The following is a 15,754-nucleotide window of genomic DNA, read 5'->3' on the forward strand; positions in this document are numbered from 1 at the left end:
ACTGTTCTATACATCAGTGTCTCGGGAGTTAGATCTTAACGTTTGTTTTACAGATGGAATTGTGCTATCTAGTTGAAGTTTTCTACAAAGATCATTTACCTAATGATGAAGAAGTAGAAATAAATTTAAATTTATATTATATGATTTGTTAAGATATAGTACAGAAAGCATGAGTTTGCTAGCAGGGGCCTGGATATAAGTGCAAATTTTATTCTCTCTAGCAGTTTGATCAGATTAACTAACCTAGTAATTTAACCTTTCATGAAAGACCAGAGAAGACAGATCACTCCAGGAACCTTCTTGAAATGTGTGTGCTTGTCCCACCTCTCCACTCCCTGGTATTTTTTTAAAAAGAGGAGTAGTTTATACCACCTCTTTTCTTCAGGCCACCCTTCTCACCCCTACCCCAGGCTTAAATGCTACCAATTGAAGTCTCTATCTTGAAAGATTATCTTAAGAGTTGGAGATATATAATATTATGTATGTTTAATGTATATAAAGATAATAATATGTATAAAGTACACAGCACAGAGTCTGCCACATTATTATATGCTCCGTTCACCCACCACTGTTAGTGTCATTACAGAAGTAATGCAAAGAAGAGAGAGAGAGAATTCTTTGCAAAGAAGAGAGAATTTGAAAAGGGACAGGAAGTGGTATAGTACAGAAGAGAGGAGTGTTCAGTTTCTAAGCGGTTACTTCAAAAAACTTTCTAAGAATGTTTGTGCTTGTGCAGTGACCTAAATAAAAGTTCAGCTGGGACAGTACTATAACAGAGTAATCACTAACATTTAGGCAGCCCTTTACAGTTTACAAAGCACATCCACATGCGTTATTATGTTTGATGTACACCCTCTTTCACGAAGATCAGCTGCGTGTAATGCTTTGCCCAAGGACACAGTGTAATCTGTGAAAGTGAAAGTGAAAGTCGCTCAGTCACGTCCAACTCTTTGCGACCCCATATACTGTAGTCCATAGAATTCTCCAGGGCAGAATACTGGAGAGGGTAAGCCCTTCCCTTCTCCAGGGGATCTTCCCAACCCAGGGGTCGAACCCAGGTCTCCCACATTGCAGGTAGATTCTTTACCAGCTGAGCCACAAGGGAAGCCATGTAATCTGTGGGGGAGCTCAAATTAGGAGTTCCGATTGTAGAACAGACTTCTTCCCTGAAAATGTGCAGCCTGAAACAGACACCAAATGTCTCTTTTCTAAATTCCTGACCAAGGGACTCATTCCTTATGGTGCAGGTTATTGAAATGCTTAGTTTAAAGCTCTCTGAGTCTATTTCAGACTTACAGCGTCTCTTCTGTCGTATTTTATCTACACTGGGTGACATTTCCGGTACTGTCATGTGTTACTCAGCCAAAGAGCTTTAGTTATTCCTTGCTCTTTGCTCTGACAGAGAGAAGTACTGGTTAGTGAATCTGAATTAACACCATCAGATGCATATTAAAAATGCATTTGAACCTTTCAGCCAGACTAATTTCCTTCCTAATACTGTCTCGTTGCTGTCTAGTCACTAAGTCATGTCCAGCTCTTTGGTACTGTTTGACATCAGGCAAATTAAGGACTTGTCCAAAGATAGGCATTTTTTTTTCTTTTTTTAATTTTAGGCCCTTGTTTTTTGAAGCAGTTTGAATTCATGTTTCTTAGTGTTGACCTTGATATTTTTTACCTGGTCATGTATATCTCTCTTTCGGATAAGAGAAATATTACTGTTCTAAACAAAAACTGACTATCTTTTGTTTAGCAGCCTAGTGTAGCATGAAACATCTTAGAGGAGTTGATTTATTCTTTATTATTCAGTTCAAGGTATTTTCTAGTTTCTTTTGTGATTTCTTCTTTGTATCCCAAGATAGAGTTGTATTTTTTAATTTCCAATATTTGTGGACTTTCTAGTTAACTTATTAATGGTATCTATATTTCTATTCATATTAATGTTTTTCTTTTTTTATTGGAGGATAATTACTTTACAGTGTTGTATTGGTTTCTGCCATACAACGTATGAATCAGCTGTAAGTAAACATATATCCCCTCCCTCTTGAGTCTCTATCCCACCACCCCCCTCCCCCATCCCACCCCTCTAGGTCATCACAGAGCACTGGGCTGAGCTCCCTGCGTTATGCAACAGCTTCCCACTAGCTATCTATTTTATATGAGGTAATGTATATATTCCAATGCTACTCTCTCAATTTGTCCCACTTTCTCCTTCCCCCTCTATGTCCACAGTCTTACTGGTGTTTTAGCATAACTTTGCAATATCCAGGGAACAGATTCTGTGAGATTTCAGTCTTGGGAAAGCAGCTGAGACTTGCTTTGCTGTCCAGCATTCATTGATTTTACAAGTGCTACAAGTGCACTTGAAGAAGGAATCGTTTTCTGTAGTTGTTGGTGGGAATGTTCCTTGTATATCAGTCACACTGTGTGTTAATCTTGCTCAAATCATATGTATTTGCTGATATGCTGATTTTTTTTGGCTTGACTGTTTGCTTACCCTGTTATTTCCCGAGGGTTAAAATGTGTGCTAAAATCTCTCACTAAAAGTATGGATTCATTTCTCTCTTCAGTTTTTGCTATGTATATATTTTTGGAGGCAAAGTTATTAGGTGTATACAAACTTAGAATTGTTCTGTTTTGTGAATGTAACCTTTTTCTCATAATGAAGTGTCATTTGTCTCTAGGAATTCTTTCTGCTTCAGAGAATGCTGCTGCTGCTGTTCGCTTCAGTCGTGTCCAACTCTGTGCGACCTCATAGATGGCAGCCCACCAGGCTCCTCTGTCCCTGGGATTCTCCAGGCATTTAAGGTTGAACTTCCCTGAGGAAACAGAATTTAAGTTGAAAATATAGATGAAGGAAGGAAAGAAGATGAAGAAGGATCCCACCAGAGTACAGACTATATATTGCAAACACTTAAGATGGGGAAGGATATTGAACTAAAGGTATTTTAGCAACTTTAGAGCTGCATGCCTGAAGTGTAGAATATGGGTGGAAGTACCCAGTGATGAAATAGAAGAGATCAGAGAGGAGTAGTACAAGTAACAATAACAGTGACAATAGTAATAATTACATTTATTGAAAAGTTCTATTTTTTGATGCTTTCATTAAGAGACATGCATGCCATCTCATTAAGAAAGCACACTGAGCTACCTGCTATAATTTAGAATTTTGCAATATATTAAGTTCTGTCTTTGAAAGTATGTATTTTCTCGGTGCTTTATTCCACTCATAGAATAGTATTATCAGAAATTTATTCTCCAGGCAAAATATGTAATAAAATGTTAATTGACTAAAAAGAAAAAAAAAAAAAAAAGAATACTGGAGTGGGTTGCCACTTCCTTCTCCAATGCATGCATGCATGCTAAGTCACTTCAGTTGTGTCCAATTCTGTGCGACCCCAAGGACAGCAGCCCACCAGGCTCCTCTGTCCACAGGGTTCTCCAGGCAAGAATACTGGAGTGGGTTGGCATTTCCTTCTCCAGCTTCAGAGACTACTTTGATACTAATATAGCTACGCTGTGTTTCTTCTGGTTAATATTTGCATCCTTTATATCATCCTTTTCCCTTTTCTGTCTGCTTATTCTTGATCTTTTTAATACTTCACTTATGTCTCCCCTTAATATTTTACTATATTTCCTTTACACAATTTTTGCTCATCTTTGAAAATTAAATTGTAGACATTGTGACTTCAGTATACATTTCTCCAAATAATCACCTAATATCATTTAATACCCAGCCCATACTCAAAGACCCACAGTTGTTTCTAAGGTGACTTTGATAACTGTGTGGGTCATTGCATTTGACTATGTGGCTCTTAGTCTTTCAAAATCTAGAATGAGCTAACTTAATTGATATACTCTTATATCAAGAGTGACCGTAAGGAAATGAAATGGATATTTTAAAGGTTACATATATATATATATATGTATATGTACATGACTATATATGTATATATATATACATATATATAATATATAGTAATACATCTCATTTGTAATAATAATCTGAAAAAGCTAGAAAGTAGAAATGAAAAAATACTTTTCTACCTTCTACCAATTGTGAGCATTACTACCTTCCTGTTATGTTTATCTATTTCTGAATTTTGAAGAAATCTTAGTCTGTTTCACATTATGTGCTCGTTATAGTGGCTGAGAAATGAACATTCTAAGACTAAAGGTATAAACTCTTTTAAGGCTTTCCAGGAATGTGTTTCAAATGTTAATAATCCCAATGTGTCAAAGCTTATGGCATTAGAAAGGATGTCTTCTTCAAAGCAGACAGTGCATGGGTAATTACTTATTGTAGATATTTAGTTATTATGGATAATTAGTTACCATACACCTATAGTGGATAATTGTCCTTTGCAGGCAATAGCACCCCACTCCAGTACTCTTGCCTGGAAAATCCCATGGATGGAGGAGCCTGATAGGCTGCAGTCCACAGGGTTGCTAAGAGTCGGACACGACTGAGTGACTTCACTTTCACTTTTCACTTTCATGCATTGGAGAAGGAAATGGCGGCCCACTCCAGTGTTCTTGCCTGGAGAATCCCAGGGACGGGGGAGCCTGGTGGGCTGCTGTCTATGGGGTCGCACAGAGTCGGACATGACTGAAGCGACTTAGCAGCAGCAGCAGCACCTGTGGTAAAACCTGAAAATGCCAAAGATACCTTCTCGGGCTTCTTCAAAGCTAAGCCATCAGCTTGTAATCAGGGATTAACCTGTCAAATTGACCCCCCTTCAGACTCTGAGACTGAAATCATTTATGCAAGGAATTGGGCACAGTGGAGATCCTTCTGGGGTGTATAGTGACAGTCACTTAGAGCAAGTCAGCATCTGATACTCCGTGCTGAGGTAGGGTTCAAGCCATGAAGTCCAGCATTCAGTGATGGTGGCAGCGGTGTTCCCACCAGAAGGACTCTGTCTTGGTCAATGTCTTATTCTTTCCCATTTCTTGAGCCTGTTTGTCCAGCCTTCTCTGATCCCCTGTCAAGTCTCAATATCCTTTAATAAATTACTCTGTTGAAACAAGCCAGAGTTTGATTCTACTGCTTGCAAAAAAAGAACTTGGTAAATTTCCATGCAGGAATTCTCCCCTCTATATAGCAGGACCTATTTCAAATGGCAGGAGAATTGACATGCATGAGGGAGATCAGGGAACTGGGGGGAACAGAAAGGTCTCAGCAAGTTGAGTTCTCAGGACAGGGAACTGGGAAGAATCTGGTTGAAATTGGGTCAATGTTGAGAGGAAGGTAAGAGCAGCTTCTTAAGAAGGGAACATTTATCACTCTTGGGCACCTGATCTGGTTGCCAGCAGAGTGACTGCAGGGCCCATTCAGGAATCCAACCCTTGTAAATGTGGAAATGGAATGTTAGGCCTCCAAATGAATGGTAAGCCAAGTGGCCTTGACTGGACTGACTGTGCATCTGAGACTCTAGGTGGGATCAAGGGGCCATAGCAGATAAAGCTGTGTAGACTTGAAGTAGAAGCTAATAATCACCATGGAAGGCCATGCCACCACTTTCAGAAATTCTCTTTGGCAGTTTTCTTCAGAACCAATTTTCAAGTAATACAACCAAGGCAGCGTTATTACATAAGAGGTCAACTTTATGTCTGACCAAAATTGGTATGGAGGGTGATCACCTTCCACATGGGAACAGACTTGGAAATAAATAAAAAATTTAAAGAAGTTTTGTCCATTTCAAAATCCAGAAAACCAAGGTTGTATCCACTGGGGATATTTTTAAAAGCATTGCCAGCTGTAAAGGCAAGCTTTAGAGTAACTATTTATTTAGCTTTTATACGTTTCCCAAGTTATACCAGGGCTTTGCATTAACTATCTTCTTTAAATCTCTCAACAACCCTGAAAGGTAGGTTTTAGTAACCTTGTTTTACAGATGAAAGCACAGGCTGAAAAGTTAATTATCAGATAAGACAGCACGTGAGTGGTAAAGTGAGAATTCAAACCTAGGTCTAGTTCTCTCTAAAGCACATGCTCTTCCTCTAGGCAGTGCTTAGGGAGGAACCAGAAGACTTTAAACAATTTCAGCATTACTGTTGTCTCCTCAGGAAACTGCTTTAAGGGAAACAATATACACCTGACTATAAATTCCAGCTTTTAAAAGTCACAGTTAACATATCCAGGAGCCCATTTGTGAAATAACCCACAAGATTCTGCCCAAAGGCTATGAAATCTTTGATTAAGGGTTTAAAAGCAGTGAAAAGCAATACACAGTGGATCTAACTACAGCTCAAATAATAAAACACCTTCACTGATTTTCATACTCAGCAAAAGTATTTTTAATGATAAAAAATAATCATAATCCTCACTCTACTAACTCAGTGACACATTGTAAAATTAGCCTGGCTTGTGTAACTGTAAACCCAGCCACGCTGTCTGTGTAGGCATCATGCTTTCTGCCACGGTGCAGAAGAGAGGGCCTGCTTGTGAAGGGGTTCTTTCTGGGCATTTCTTTCCATGATTCTTAGTGTGTATTTGTTAAGGACCACCCCGCCCCACCCCACCCCCAACCACCACCCCCGCACCCCGCCCCGACACACACACACACAACAGCTAGAAATCTCACCCACTAGAGTTCACTTGGCTAACCTCAGGCCAGTCTTCAGACTGCCGAAAACGCCCACCAATAAGGACAAAGAAAGGGGAACAGGCACTGAATTGCAATGCCTTTATACTTCTTCCCCGCCAAACAGCAAGGGAGGGACAATGGTATAGATTGTGAGGAGGAGGTGGGGTGCATGTGACTGGCTTGGCTAGAGAAGTGGTGAAGATTTCAGATTTTTTTTTTTAAATAATAGTTTGCTGTGTGGGCCTCAGCAGCAGATAGGGTGGTGGCTGCCCTGCTGGGTGGCACTTAGTCCCACAGACCCATTCACCATGGATGGGTCTCTGTGTTAGGAGCCAGGTCAGGGGATGCTAGGTCAACCAAGTCTTCCCTGGTGGCTCAGACGGTGAAGAATCCGCTTGCAATGCAGAAGACCTGGGTTCAATCCCTTGGTCAGGAAGATTCCCTGGAGAAGGGAATGGCTATTCACCCCAGTATTCTAGCCTGGGAAATCCCATGGACAGAGGAGCCTGGCGGGCCACAGTCCGTAGGAGTCAGAGTTGGACACAACTGAGCAACTAACACTTTCACCTTGGTTGGTGCTTTGTCCTTACCTCCCAAGCACTGACACAGTGGGGAGTGTCAAGTGGTGCTGTGTTGTCTTAAGGTTTCCTAAAAACAACAGCAACAGTAACAGCTACCACCAATAAAGCAAAAACTTTCTGCTTCCCAAATCTGTCTCCCAGGGAAGATCCAAAGGCTGTTCTGAACCAGCTGGGCACTGATGTCTCTGTGCTCCTCTGATTTGTGGGTTTGGTGGTGGGAGGCAGGAAGGAACCCAGCAGAGGGGTCTTCCATGCTGTTGCCTCCCTCCTACAATTGTTTCAGATGTCCCAGCTCCAGCCAGACAGTCCTAGATTGTCTCTGCACAGCATGCACAAAAACCCCCTGTTTTGTAAAAATAGCTCCTTTGATTTCTCCCAGCCTCGGACCCTGCTTCGTTAGGGGCACTGACCAAGAGACAAGTCATCTGTGGCTGTCCTGGGGAGAGGGGAAGGGACCACCCATGGCTTCCCAGCTGCACTGCCTGTGGAGCAAAAAGTTCAGAAGCAAAGGATTTTTAAAAATATAATGATATAAAAAGAATGAAAGAAAGAAGACCTCTGAAAGCCCTTACTGTTTCCTGCTATTGCCTACAGCGATTATCCTTTCATTAGTGTGGTATAACAATGTGAAGGGTTTTTTTTTTTTTCACTTTGATATCAGCCTAATTCTTGAGATTAAGCTTACGGCAAGCCACCTATCAAGGTTAGAGAAAAGAAAGGTGTAACTGGGAATACCACCAGTCCTTTAGCTATTGTACATTTTCATGTTCATCCTTTGAAGAATGAGATAATAATATATTGTCTTGTTACTCAGGATCCCCTTGGTTACTGGCAACCGAAATCCAAATTGAACTTGTATAGCAGAAAGGAAGGGTTTATTGGGAGAATATTGAGGTGTTTTAAGTAAATTGAAGGCAGGATCAAAAGTCATCCTTTGGGAAAGACAAGGAAGCAGTCAAATTTAATGCAAAACAAAACAATAAAACTGGGAGCCAAAGTGCTATGGGAATTCCCTCCCTCTGCCTTCCTCTCTGCTCCCTGTGGTTGTGTCCATATCCCTCTCTCTGAGTAGACCTTGAGCTTCACTGTTGTCGGATAGAGCACGAAAGGGGCCTTGACTTTATTTCTTAATTCCAGATAGAAATATTTTAGGGAAGGAGAGGATTGTCCTGACTTTAGGCAGGGACCCAGCCTGGTCCAGTTAATTGTGTCAGTGGGATGGGATCAGCTAAGAACATGGTTCAGCTCTCTTGAACCCCATGTTTGGAATGTGGAAAGCAGCAGTTTCAAGAAGGGAGTTTCTTTCTTGGAAGGAGGAAGGGAGGTTAATATTATATAATATTAATATAACATTATTATAATCAATAATATAATTAATTATATGTGGGTTTGGTGGTGGGAGGCAGGAAGGAACCCAGCAGAGGGGTCTTCCATGCTGTTGCCTCCCTCCTACAATTATATATACGTATAATATATATAATTATATTATATATAATATAACTCCACAGAGATCTGAAAAGAATCCTTATCTGATTCTTGGCAACCAGAGTCTTGATATAAGCCAGAAATTAAAAACCTAATCCAGATATGGATATATGGCAAAAACCATAGGATTCATTCATTCATTCATTTTAACTTGGGACTCCTAAGAACGCAAAATATTGAGAATGACTCAACTCACATTCTTAAATAAACCAAATACATAGTAGTTTACACTCTTATTTATATACATTATTGTGTAAGGGATTTTAGTGAATTTTTTGTTTACCTCTGGTTCCTCCTAGAAGATGCTGTGACCACTGTAAATTCATGTGTCTAAGGGAATTTTCTGTGCTTGTCTGGACTGGATTTTTTTCTGCGTACTCTCCACTGTTTTCATTTTATTTGGTTTGGTGTGAGACATCCACTTTTTACCTTAAAGCTCTTATTTCTGAATGTTGCCTCTGCTAACCCACTAGGACAGCTGTGTTCACAGTGGCCCCCTGGCCTGATGGAGTTCCCTCTGTACAGGTTCAAGGGCATCATTGTCATCCTGCTGAGGTGACTGCCTCTCCAGGTGCTGATGGTGGGTGGAACGTTCTAAGCCCCTTAGGCAGGATGAGCCTTCTTCTCCTGACTGGTGTCTGAAAATCACATTAAGAGATTGCTCCTTTACGCAGGTCTCTGGTGTAGTCTTCTGCACAAAATACTCCTTTCTTTCCACCACCCATCTTGCCTGACTCTCCCTGCCACAATATGTTGCCAGCAGGCTAGATATTACTGTTCATTAATTCATGCCTAACATGCAGTGGCTTATACTAGGTGTTATTAAATGTCTAAAAATAGGCACAGAGCCTGGAAGTGAAAATTGCAAAATGGCTGGGTGGAAAAAATGATGGGACACAGAGCAGGCCTTTTGATATTTTTCACTGTGGTTATCTTTTCCAGGTTAAATAAGATTAATACACATGGTGAACCCAGGGCAATTAGACACTTCAGATGTTATATTTTTTAGCTTTTTCCAAAACCTGTTTTATTTCTTTAATTTAATGGGGCTTTGCCTCGATTGGGACCATTTGCATAAGATGTCTTGCATTACGTGTGTGCCATCATGTTTGCATTTCTCAAGGTTTGCCTGTCAAGTCAGGCAACAAATTCTAGCAAATATACTTTCGTGTACACATGACCATAATTGGAATATAAGACTATACTAAAACAAACCCCCCAAATAGTCTTTAAGAGTAAAAGGTTTTATGCTTTCTATTTATAGGAAGAATTTGGGGAGAGGGAGAGAATAGCTTTATTTTTAAAATAATAAAATTGAGTATATAGCTGACTTCCCTGGTGGCCCAATGGTTAAAAATCCACCTGCCAATGTGGGGTACACAGGTTCAGTCCCTGGTCTGGGAAGATCCCACATGTCACTGGGCAGTTAAGCCCGTGTGATGAAACTACAGAGCCATCAAGCTCTAGAGCCTGTGCTTCTCAACAAGAAAAGCCACTGCAATGAGAAGCCTGTGCGCTGAAACCAGAGAGTAACCCCCACACAGCAACGAAGACTCAGTGCAGCCAAAAATAAAGAAATAATTTAAATGCAAAAATGTAGTATAATATTTTCTGATTGTAACCTAAACAGCTAACAAGGCAAAGAAGGTTGCAGGATTCCTATCTGTGATTGCTGAACAACAGACCTTTCTGCTTTTCTTTATTTTTTTTAAATTGAAGAATAGTTGATTTACTATTATATTAGTTTCAAGTGTACAACATAGTGATTCAGTATTTTTATAGGTGATACTCTATTTAAAGTTATTGCAAAACAATGGCTATAACCTTTCTGCTTTACTTTCCTCCTCTGCTTTCCATCACTCCCGATACAGTGTTAGCCCACTGCTTACTCTCATCCTGTCTTCAGAAGACCTGGCTAAGATATTTTCTAAAATGCTGTAAACATGATTTCACAAATAATCTTAGTACTATGATTTTATTTAATCTTTCTAACAAATCTGTAATGTAAATAGCCTAGGCCCACTCGTTATAAATGTCAAGGCTGGAATATGTATTTGCAATTTTTGATTTTAAGTCAAGGACCTTTCTCATCATTCATATTTCTGAAATTAGGGTCTGAAGATCCTTGAAAGTCTGCAGTTGTATTTTCAAGGGGCCTTGAGTTCTCTGCAAGAATTTAATTTTGTGTTTTCATTTTGGTAATAATAATAAATGACTATCAACATATTTTCATTCCTTTGGATGATCAACTTAACAGAGAGCTGCTGTGTGCTATCAGGGCCTGTATTTTTGTCTGTGTTTGAGATTTCTGTAGGTGCCAGGGAGTGCCACTTTAATTGTTGGAGACAAATGATTTGGAAAACACACATAGAGGCAGTTAATATGTGAAGATTGTTCTCACCAAGTGAAGGCCAAATGACTTCATCACAGGATGTATGAAGGAAGGCTCTGCGTAGTTGAATGGAGACAAGAGGCGGAAGCACTGAGTCATTACACAGCATGTGGTCATCAACACACTGGACTCAGAGGAGCCTGCACAAGAACACATTCAGGTTGTGGGATAGAGTGGAGATCTGTACATGTCCCATTAAATTAAAATTGTCGATTTGAATTTTAGGAGTCCTACATTTGTTGATTAGCAACTTAATTTTAATTTTATTTTTTTATGGGTATTCCCTGGTGGTCCAGTGGGTAGGATTCCATACTTCCATTTCCAGGGCCCCAGGTTTGATCCCTGGTGGGGGAACTATGATCCCACAAGCCATGGGACATGGCCACACATGCACACACAAAATTATTGTTGTATGATCTCTGTAAGCAAACATTTTTTATGTCTAGTTTTTTACCATATGAAATTATCTTCTAATTTATTAGTCTGCTTATCTATTATCTGTTTTTTTTTTTCACAATAGAATATAAACTTCTGGAGAGCAAAGACTTTACTTCTCTATAATTTGCTTTTTCATGACATTTGGAATCTTGGGGATTGAAAGAATTTACAGAGACCTTGTAGACCAAGTGCATAAGAGGGTGTAGGACATAACTCTAAGAGAGTTAAGTATTTAAGAGGTGAATAATAGAAGGAAGCTGGCAGTGCAGACCAAAGGAACATCTAAGCAGAAAGAGGAGTATAAAATCATGGGAAGATATTGGAAGATAGTGTTTTAAAAAGGAGGTCAGAGTCAATAGTATAAATGCTGCCTAGAAGATAAATATAGTATCTAATGGTTGTAATGACTTGGAGGACATTGGTAACCTTGGGGGAAGTATGCTTCATTGAAATGATGGGATGGAAACAAGCCTGGAGTGGACACAGAGAGTCATGAGAGAGGAAGAAGCTGAGGCAGTAATTGTGAATGACTTAACTCCTTCCTGAAATTCGGCAAGGATGTAACTAGAGTTGGACATGGAGCTGAGAAAAGAACTTTTTCTTTTTTTTAAAAGTAGAAGATAGTTGAGCTAATGGACTGAGGCTGGAAGAGAAGTTGAAGGAAAAAGAGAGATGGAGGATAATGGATGTCACTAAGTCTGTGAGAAGTCAGAGGGGTGGAATTGGAAGATGGGGAGAAAGGGTTCAGAAAGAGTAGGCTACCGCTTCTGTTCTGATAGGAGAGAAGGCAGGATATATACTCAACACCTGCTGTGAGGAAACAACAAGGAGCATGATCCCCATCCTCAAGAAGCGACAGTCCAGTTGGAGTGGCAAGACATTGCAACAGAAAAGAATAATACTCTGTGATAAGCTGGCAGGCAATGAGTGCTGGGGCGTTTGAGAGGAGAGCGAGATGAGCTCCTGATGCTGTGATCAAGGAAGACTTCAGGAGAAGTGGCATTTGATTTTGAACTTGAAAGCAGAGTAGGATTGTACTAGCTGGAGATATAAATGGTAAGAGAAAATAAAGGAGAAAAAAGTGCATTTCATGTAGAGGACTGGCATGAACAAAGGATTGAAGTACTGAACTTCAATTAGTTTATCCCTCAGCAAAGAAACAGGGACTTCTTTTTTGGGGGGGTCTGTACTCTCATAGAACACAGCAATTGAGAGGAAGAAAGAGACCTCAGAGACTATCCTGTCTAATGTCCTTATTTTTCTAGATATGAGAACCAGAGTGCAGAGAGATGGAAGTGACTATTGAAAGTTACAAAACTCTTTTTAGGTGGTGTGGTCTGTGGAATCTTAGTTTCCCAACCAGGGATCGAACCCAGGCCCTCCATAGTGAAAGCATGGAGTCCTAACTGTCAGACCACCAGGGAATTTCCTGAAAGTCACAAAAATCTTAAGTGAGAGTTGGGCTCGGGCTCACAAAGGTAGTTTCCATGATAACACTATTATACATGTTTTAAGGATAGAATATGTTCAGTAAAACTGCACCTGATTTTGTTAAATTACTTTAGAGGAGTAAGGGAGTAAAGACAAGAAGAACTTTAGGTTTTTTTCAACAAGAGATACAGTTGCTAGTTATGGTGATGATAAGCATTCTGAGTTTTGATGTGGAGACATTTCATTGTTACCTGCATTAATAAAGCTATAAAGATAGTTCATTATTAGGAGATTTATGATTTCCTGTAATTCACCAAACATACTGAGCTCCAATGCCTTGGACAGATTAAGCCCCAACTGGCCAAAAGTGAATTTGAAGAAAAATTTATGTTGACTCAAAGTATACATTTACAACAGAGAAGGAGGAGGTATTCACTTCCTACTGTAGCTGTAATGAATTCCCACACACATCTGACTTACCAAGTGTACTGTTTTAAACTTCTCAAGGTCTGAAGTCCAACACAGTTCTCAACGGGCTAAAATCAAGGTGTTAGCTAAACTACAAATCCTTTTTGGAGACTCCAGAGAAACACTTGTTTCCTGCTTTTTCTAGCTTCTGGAGGCTGCCTTGTTCTCCTGCCTTGTGGTCCCATTCCTCCATATTCAAAACCAGCAACATTGCACTCCTCTGACTCTTTATCTAAGTATTAGGAAATCTGGTCTCCCTCTGACCACACCCAGAAAAAGAGGTTCCCTGCTTTTAAGGACTTATGTGATTAGATTGGGTACACCCAGGTCAATCTAGGATTATCTCTTTATCTCAAGATCCTTAACCTTAATCACGCCTTTGCCATGTAAAGTAACAAATTCACAGGTTCTGGGATTAGGACATGGACATACTTGGGGGATTGGGGTGGGGGAGGGGGTGGTTGGGGGGCAGGGGATTCCCTGGTGGCTCAGATGGTAAAAATCTGCTTGCAATGCAGGAGACCTGATTTCGATCCCTGGGTCAGGAAGGTCCCCTAGAGAGGGGAATGGCTACCCATTCCAGTATTCTAGCCTGGAGAATTCCATGGACAGAGGAGCCTGGCGGGCTACAGTCCATGCGGTCACAAAGAGCTAGACAACGCTGAGTAACTGACACCACTGAGTAACAACACGCACACACGTACTTGTGGGGAGGGGCATTATTTGGCCTCCCACAAAGAGGGAGAAAGAGAAAAAGAAAAATTATGGATTATTAAAGACACGACTTACAGATAATTGGGAAAGAAAATGAGCATCAAGAGCCAGTAATAATTCACTAAGTCATAGCAAATTTCATTTTCTTATTTAATGGAGTTACTCGGCAAATAGATGTGGGGATGCCAGGCACAAATTTATCAGCTCAGTTTTTCTCTCAGGATGTTCTTGTGGAAAGATGAAGGAATGTGTGTCAGATGTCAGTGCAGTAAGCTCTATTCACAACTCATTAAACAACTGATGAAAAGTGGAAATGGATGTAAACCTGGATGAAAGGCTCCTCGCATGTCACAGGGCTCTTTGTCCTTGGTCCTTCTTTAGTCACAGCTTTATCAGTGACTTGGATGACGACTTAAAGGTCAGGCTTATCCAATCTGCGTGCAACACAATAGAATTCAAAAGTTAGAGAAAATCTTAATAAACTGGGACAAGAAGATGAAAACATGAATTGTTATGATAGGAAACTGTGAAGTCAAATTACAGGAAGAAAATCAGTTAAATACAGGATAGATGGTACTAGATTTGGTGTCAGTTTATTAGGGGAAAAAAGGAAAACAGTGAATGCATCTGTGAGAGTAGAAGTCATGTTAAAAGCGCTAGTTAATGGTTTTTGAGCATTTATTAGGTATTGGATACCGTGCCAGGGACTTTACATATGTCATACATTTTCATCCACAAAAAAGTACTTGTATATGTCTCACAGGTGATTTTTTTTTTTAGGGTTTAGAGATGTGAAGTAACTTATCTAAGATTGCAAAATTATCAATCAATATAAATTGGGGTCTGACTCCAAAGCCATACTCATATAATAGAATCACAGGAGAATTTTTTAAAAGTCAAGGGGTTGTAGCTGCATTAGTGAAAATACAGTGCCCATGCTGTAGCCGAAGAAATCTTGGAAGTATCTCCCAGTTTGAGCTCTTCACATTAGAGGGGATTTTTTTTTTTTTCCAGAACCCTGAGGTATGTGAGATCCTAATTCCCCAACCAAGGGTTGAACCCATGCTCCCTGCAATGGAAGCACAGACTCTTAACCGCCGGACTACCAGGGAAGTCCCAAGTGGGGATATGATGAACACACGTGCACAGAGGAGTATCACCAGGGTCATGAGTGGTTTGGACACTGAGGCATAGAGGTGATGGAAAAACTTGGTATATTTTGCCTAAGAGAGACTTAGATTGAAATGGGTGGCACAGAAGTATAACTACTTATGAAAAATATTCGAAAACAGAACTATTCTCTCTTTTGGAACTTGTATGGAGGCAGATTTGTTCAAGAGTGTGTGCTAAGTCGCTTCAATCGTGTCTGACTCTTTGCGACCCTATGGACCACAGCCGCAGGGCTCCGCAGTTCATGGGATTCTCCAGGCAAGAATACCGGAGGGGGTTGTCATTTCTTTCTCCAGGAGAGCCTCCCAACCCAGGGATCAAACCTGTGTCTCTTATGTCTCCTGCCTTGCCAGGCAGGTTCTTTACCACTAGCGCCACCTGTTCAAGAGACCTTGATGTTAACGATTTATGTTAGAAAGTCAGCATTCAAGAACAGGCGTGTTGTGAGTTCCTCGGAAGTAGCAACCAAAGTTCTTTGGAATTAAATG

At 40.3% G+C, this 15,754-nt stretch overlaps 1 long non-coding RNA gene across 1 annotated transcript; it reads right to left on the reverse strand.

The window, feature by feature from the left end:
- Positions 1 to 2,581: 2,581 nt before the first annotated feature.
- LOC147367088 (uncharacterized) lies at positions 2,582 to 13,647 on the reverse strand. Its single transcript, XR_015169164.1, has 3 exons — positions 13,395 to 13,647; positions 11,055 to 11,185; positions 2,582 to 2,816 (listed from the first exon to the last, which is right to left on the reverse strand). It is a non-coding gene; the product is annotated as an uncharacterized LOC147367088 (long non-coding RNA).
- Between the last annotated feature and the right edge of the window lie 2,107 nt (positions 13,648 to 15,754).

Source organism: Bos grunniens, chromosome 8 (assembly GCF_055505025.1).
Source record: "Bos grunniens cultivar Pamir isolate PY7600 chromosome 8, Bosgru_T2T1.0, whole genome shotgun sequence".
NCBI lineage: Eukaryota > Metazoa > Chordata > Mammalia > Artiodactyla > Bovidae > Bos > Bos grunniens.